Consider the following 6,740-nt stretch of genomic DNA (forward strand, 5'->3'; position numbering starts at 1 on the left):
CAAGATTTCATTTTCAACCCATCTTGGGCAGTTGGATTATTAGGTTAAAGTACATCAAAGAACACTCTCTGCCTGCCACTGCTCAGAAAGGTCAGTTTATGGGGAAGCATTTCAAGATCCTTTCTGAAATATGTGCTAAGGACAAAGCAATTAAAACAAAAAGGGTAAAAAATGGGGGATAAATATTTGACAGTATAACCTAAACTTTTTCCCAAGAAAGGCAAAGTCAGAAACATCAAGCCTACAACATGTTAGAAAGGTGACAGTAGAGGAAAAAAGGAACAAATTTCCCTGGAAACAGCTGACAAACACAACATTGATGGATTACAAACAGCTTCTTGATCATGCAGTTTGTGCTTTCACTCTATACAAAGACATGATGAACCTCACTATTTTCATGTCACTTTTTGTATTTATGCAGTGCTTGATGATTACATCTTTGGTATTAAATGTGAAGAAGAGAACTGGAACCATCATAATAAAGCAAACATGAAAAAATAATTAGGAATTACTACATACATATGACACAATGTTAGAACATGGAAAGGTAAAATTTTGCCCTAGAAAACGAATGTAAGCACTGGGAGAGAATAAAACGGATCATTCAGTTTGCTTCAACCCTCAGCCACCTCCTACTTTGGAAATTCATCAGTCACCAGGTCCTTACCATCTGAGTCCATGGATTTGCAAGACAAGGAGCCAGTTCCTTCCCTTCAAGCTGAAAGGAGGTTGCTGAATATTCTTGAGGATGGTGATGGATGCGGATCTGCCTGCCAAGGATCTACCCCCACATTCCTTTAAGTAACCCCAAAACAGCTCTGGGTTTGCACCACTACTAGGCAAATCAGGCCTGTTCAGGGCTTGAACATATTCACTTTCTTCTCCTGAAAGTGGGATCTAAAAGGCAGGAGAGAGTGAGAGATAATTTTCAGACAACTTCTCCCAGCTTTTATCATCAGTAAAATCTTTGTATCTAGAACAGGTCTCTAAAGCTCCACAGTGAGCAAAAGGGACCCCTCTGGAGACTCTAATGGTGACATTTGAAGGGAACCACGACGTTAAAATTTTCATCCCTCTCTGTAAGATGAGAGGTGTTCAAAGGAAAGGCTCAAGTTCTGAGTAGTTTTACTCTTCCTTGGAACTCCCCTGGTTCATCTCTCAGGCATCCAGTGCCTCAAGTAAGGCTGCCTTCTGCTGCCTCGTAGCAAGTCAGAGATGAGAGAGTTTCAAACACACTTCTAGCTGCAAATGCACATTTTAACTTCCTGCCCTCAGTAACCTCCTCTTTCAAGTGTCACTCATGAAAGATGCAAAGTGGGGACGTGAAATCCAGCAATGGCCCTCCTTTCATGCTTTAAAGCACTTGTAAGATGTTTCTTTGCCAAATTTAATAGAACAGAGCTGGGAACAAGTGTTTCCTAAATCAGGAGAGAGTAATCATGACAATTAAGATGTATTTGAGCCTCTGTTCTGGCTGTTCTTGCTGCTGGCAAATCTTAACAACAAACACTCACTTCTGAAGGCAACTTACCTGGGGGAGCCAGTGTTTGGATCAAAGGACAAATAATTCTCTCTAATTTGGACTTCTAATACTTCCTTAATCATGCTTATAAAGAGCTCAGCAACATCTGAGACAGTCATTACAATACACACATGCAAAGCATCACACACCTGAAAATGAGTCTCAGCAGGGTACAAAAGTTGGGTCCTTAAAATGTTGGGGGAGGAAGGGAAATCTGATCTTAAATTTGGTTTTCGTTACTTTTTTCAGTAGATTATAAAATGTTAATCCATATTATAAAGAAGAAAGAAGGCCTAAAAACCCAGTAAAAAAAAAAAATCAGTTTCCCTAACTTGAAATAAAAATAAGTGTATTTGGATATTTCAGTAACCACCCAGTTGAACTCAAACTCATCTCATCCCACCGCCTGCCCTGGGCAGTTAAGTTCCCTTCCAACACAAGCCATTCTGTGATTCTGAGAAAACCAGTTCAGATTTTTTTAAAGTCAAATTTAGAGCTCCCACTGAATTTGTGCAAGTGTTATTTTTGTTTCTACCCACTCTAGGTAGGCGCTGATTTATCTGTCATATTAGAATAGCAAAACAACAAAGTAGGAGATACTGAAGTCCAAAAACATCTGCTAGTGGAAAACACATGGCAAGACACTTTGAGTCCTACCACTCTGGGCAATCACACACAGTCCAGAACTGCCTGATACCTGAGTCCCACACAAGAAGCAATCACAGATATCACTGGAATAACAATAAATCCCTCTAAATTCTCACCAAAGCCGAAAATCAATTTACAGCAGCACAGTGAATTCATCCTACTCTGGCAAATGGTCATTCCAGAGCTAATCCAGCTTTCAGACTAGATTAACAACTCTGGGATATTCACTCTCAGAAAATACTAGGTATTTTCTTAACTTTGAGTCACCAGACACATCACATCAACCGTGTGTGACACAACAGAATTCATGCAACCCTGGCACAGCTTCGTGAGTTTTGCTTGTTATGTTTGACAGATGGTTATTCAGGCAAATTTCTTAAAGGTATCAATGGAGAAAGAAAAATCCAGAAAAACAGCTTCCATATTTTAGGATACAACTGTCATAAGGAATTCTAAACAACTGGGCAGAGAGAGATTGCACTGAATGATGGGCAAGTGACAAACTGGGGCAGGGACAAAAGTAGCTGCAGCTTTGCTGGTGCCACATCAAACCCAAACAGCGGATTTTTCTACTAACTCCCTTGTGGTTTTGCTCCAAAGCCAAGCTCATGGTTTAGAGCAAGAGGCATTTGACATTTTTTCCTTGTAATAAGTGATTTGTGTAATAAAGCTGTGAGAAAATTGAACTTGTCAGCATGCTAAATGCATTTGTCTCCAGGAATATAATAAACTGCATATGTGGAATTGATAGGATTGGAAGCTGAAATTCCCTGTGATTTAAAATCTAATTTGTCATTATTTCTTTTAATCCACTCAAACACTCCAGTTTTGCCAGTTAACTGTGCATAATAATTTCATTTCAAATGTAAATGAAACAGAGGGCACAGCTAAGCACTGAAAACAAACATTACCCAAGGCAGGCAGACTATAGAAAAATTATTTAAATCAGTGCATTGCAGCTTTCCAGTACCAACACAAAGTGATGTATTGAACAGGACACTGTTGAAAACTGTCAAGAATCTGGCACAAAAAATACCTGACATTTAAATATTGGTGGCCAGATTCTTGCAGGGTACACTCAGCACTTAAAACATAGTTTGTAGGACATGTATTAATCTCAAATAGCTCCACAGAGCAACAAGAGCTTGTTGGTTTGAGGTTATTCTTCTCTACCAGCTACAGCTTACCTTGAAAACACAACTCCAGGGTGGGGGGGAAACGGATTTATGAGCTGTTAAACAAAGGAGATTTTTATTCTGACCTTGACTGATGACAAGTAAATTACTCTGTGCTTTACAGGCACAGATGATGTTGTTTCTCTGACAGCAATGAAAGGCAAAGAGGAAAATGTTGCAAAATATTATGAATCTGATGGGTTTTTTTCCCACAGTCATTTAAGGCTTTATATAGAATCCTGTAATCCATTTTGGAACCATTATTTTAGATAGAACTTACAATTTACTAAACCAACCTGCTTTTTTAATCCACTGTTTTACCATACAACTTTGCAGTCTATTTACCTCAGTGTTGCAGAAAATATGGGAGACTGTGGATTATTTTCCTCAGACAACACGGACTTAAAGATATTACAGTTGTTGGTTCAACGCTAAGAGTAAACAAGACATTTATGTCATATCTGAAGCTGAAAAAAATGACATCTAAAGTCAGATTTTTCCCAATCTTCCTAAAGAATTCCCTAGATCCTACTTCTTTTTCTGCTCAAGTGATAAAAGATATACCAGACTTTGTGCAAGACACTCAAAAATTACCTAAACCTCTTTCTTCTTGTTAAATAATCTATCCTGAAATGTATAATTTGGAAGAGCTGCCTGATTTTTGAAAAAAATAATTTTTCTACTGGACAACCAGTGGTTATTGAACTAATACCAAGTTTGAGCTGAGAAGTTTTAAAACAGTTTATTCTTTATTTTCCTTCTAATGATGCCTTTAATTTTGTTGTGCAATAAACACCTCCATCACAGTATCCACATTCCACTTTAGCTTTATTAGTGTGATTTTATTTAAAGTTCATAAATGAAAAACATGCCATTAAAAGTGACAGTCTGACAGCACTATAAATTCTTGTTCATCCAGTGTTAAAAAAATCATTTACAAACCATGGATCTTGCCCACAACATCACATCAGTGTACCTTAATATCATTCTGAATACTGGCAATAGGAACAAGAATATAATTGAAATTAACCTACTTTTTCATCCCACTGAGATTAAGTGTCTTGCATTTGGTAAGATGCTGCTGTAATATCTTCTTTGGCTGCTGCCAAATTGGCTCCACTTGCTTTAGTGGCACAGATCAGCTCTGAACGTCTGAGCTGGAGGTGAATATATCACAGTTTCTTACCAGGTGAAAAGACTTTCCCCCTGTAAAACCACATCTCCTGCTGCTTTAAGATGGAAGGTTGGAAATTTCAGCTCTGCTCACTGCTGGGGAAAAATCTTCCCTATTCTAAATGAGAGTGATGAGGGGAAAATGCAAAGGTTTGCAACAGCCCATTTATGAATTAAGATTAAATATTAGATTTTAGGTAAAAAGTTCACAAGGAGAACTTTAAAATAAAATGCTTGTGATCAAACTAATTTATCCAGTACTAATTAACAAATCCATGGAAACCTCTTGCAAGCATAGGAGACTGATTACAGAAAAAAACTACCAGGAATTAATATTTAAGTAAAGCTTCCTAGAAAATGCTGAATTTCCTAGTTCCCAGGTACATTATGGCAATAATAGAAATGTTTATCTTGAGAGCCAGTCCTCAGTGTGAACAGGATGAAGTCAACACAGCCAACACCAAGTGTGTCCTGCAGAAAAATGGGATATGACAGCCAGCACATCTGAAATCCCACAGTTGTCATTTAGAGTCACTCCGAGTTCATTTCATTTTCTTCAGCAGTTCTTTTCCCTGCCACACTCCCATCCCTCTGGCCATCTACTCCTCTCTCCTTTGCACCATTCCTTACTGTTCTCTAACTACTTCAGTGGATATTTATTTTAGGCATTCCCTCCAGCTGTCAGGTACCAGAGGCAGCTCTGGCAGCTGCTTTAGGATCAGTGCACAAACTCCCCCACTGCTGAGAGCTGGGAGAACTGGCACCACTTGGATATTTCCCTTTGCCACTGATACTGCTTTAATACTCTTGATTTAATGGTAGCCCCACGTGGGGCTGCAAATTGCCTTTTTTTTTTTTGTCCTGGCACCAGCACATCCAGTCCTGAGCCACCACAAAGACATTTTTGGATGGCATTCTTTGATGCAGAATGACAAAGCCTCCTTTGTTACACACACAGACTCGCTGACCCAAAATCATCCTTAAATACATCTAATTTTTAGCATAAAGTGTCAATATTGTCATAGTTGAAAAGTTACTGATTGCCAAGACATGGTGGACTTCAAATATTCTGTTCCTGGCTCAATCTGCTGTCAGGATCTACCAAGCACAGCCCAGGGAAAGGTTCTCCCAAATTAATGGTCTATTTGAGAAATCTGTGATAAGCAAACTTACTAAAGCTGCTGGAAAATCCCATTATTATTGATAAAGTGTGTCTGTTAACCCTCTCTATGGGCTTTTATGCTGATTCTTCTCAAGAAGGCCACTGGCAGGAACTTCAACAGTGAAATGTTTCAACAGCAAAACCTCATGCTACGAGGAAAAAGGATTCATGCTCTTATTTAAATTCTTTTTTTTTTCCAATAGCCAACAAATAGAACTATATCAAATAAACAGGGATGACCTGGTTCTTACATGGAGAGAGATGATATTCACTTCTGTAACAAAATCTTGAATAGCACTAATTACCTAATATTTAAACTCTAAACCAGCTGTGATTACAGGAAGAAGCAACCGGCCTTGGGACTCAACACCTCAGCAGAAGAAACTTTTCTGAAAGTTTATGAGAAAAGTTTTATAATTCCCACAAGCACACAATAACCTTCACCAAGATGCCATATGAGTTTAAATAAAATAAAATAAAAATCATGAGAATATTCAGGTTCATCCTGGCATGGACAGATGCAGCTTAAAAGCCCCTCCCAGCCCTTAATCCTGGGATTTCACGTGGTGCCTCTTCACCTCAGGACAGGAGTGGATTTGCTCTTGCTGTACATTCATGTCTTCCCAAAGGAACGTGACAGCAAGACTCTCTCAATGCTCATTATTCCCCTTAAAAAAATGAAACCTTTGTGTCCGTGATTGCAGACAGACAGTAACAAAGAATATCTTTTATTGTCACCTAATAAATATTCTGTAAACATTCACACCTCTCACTCATGCATTGAATATTTTATAGTCACTACTGTTATAAAAATAGATTTGAGGGCAGTAAAATTAAGCAAATGGGAAAAAAGAAGAAGAAGAAGAAGAAGAAACCTTGAGATGGTTTATCAACAAGATGAATTTCATATTAGAGAAAGTCATCAGTTCATTTTAACAAAAAGCAGGCAGTTGTAATTAAATCCAGCCATTTGAACTGACAGAGCAATGATTCTCTCAGCATTAAAGGTCTGTTCCATGCCTACTGTTCCCACTTGTAATGCACAACTGGTTCTCTAAAC

The sequence above is a fragment of the Myiozetetes cayanensis genome, unplaced genomic scaffold (genome assembly GCF_022539395.1).
Source record: "Myiozetetes cayanensis isolate MyiCay16 unplaced genomic scaffold, myiCay2020 scf19, whole genome shotgun sequence".
NCBI lineage: Eukaryota > Metazoa > Chordata > Aves > Passeriformes > Tyrannidae > Myiozetetes > Myiozetetes cayanensis.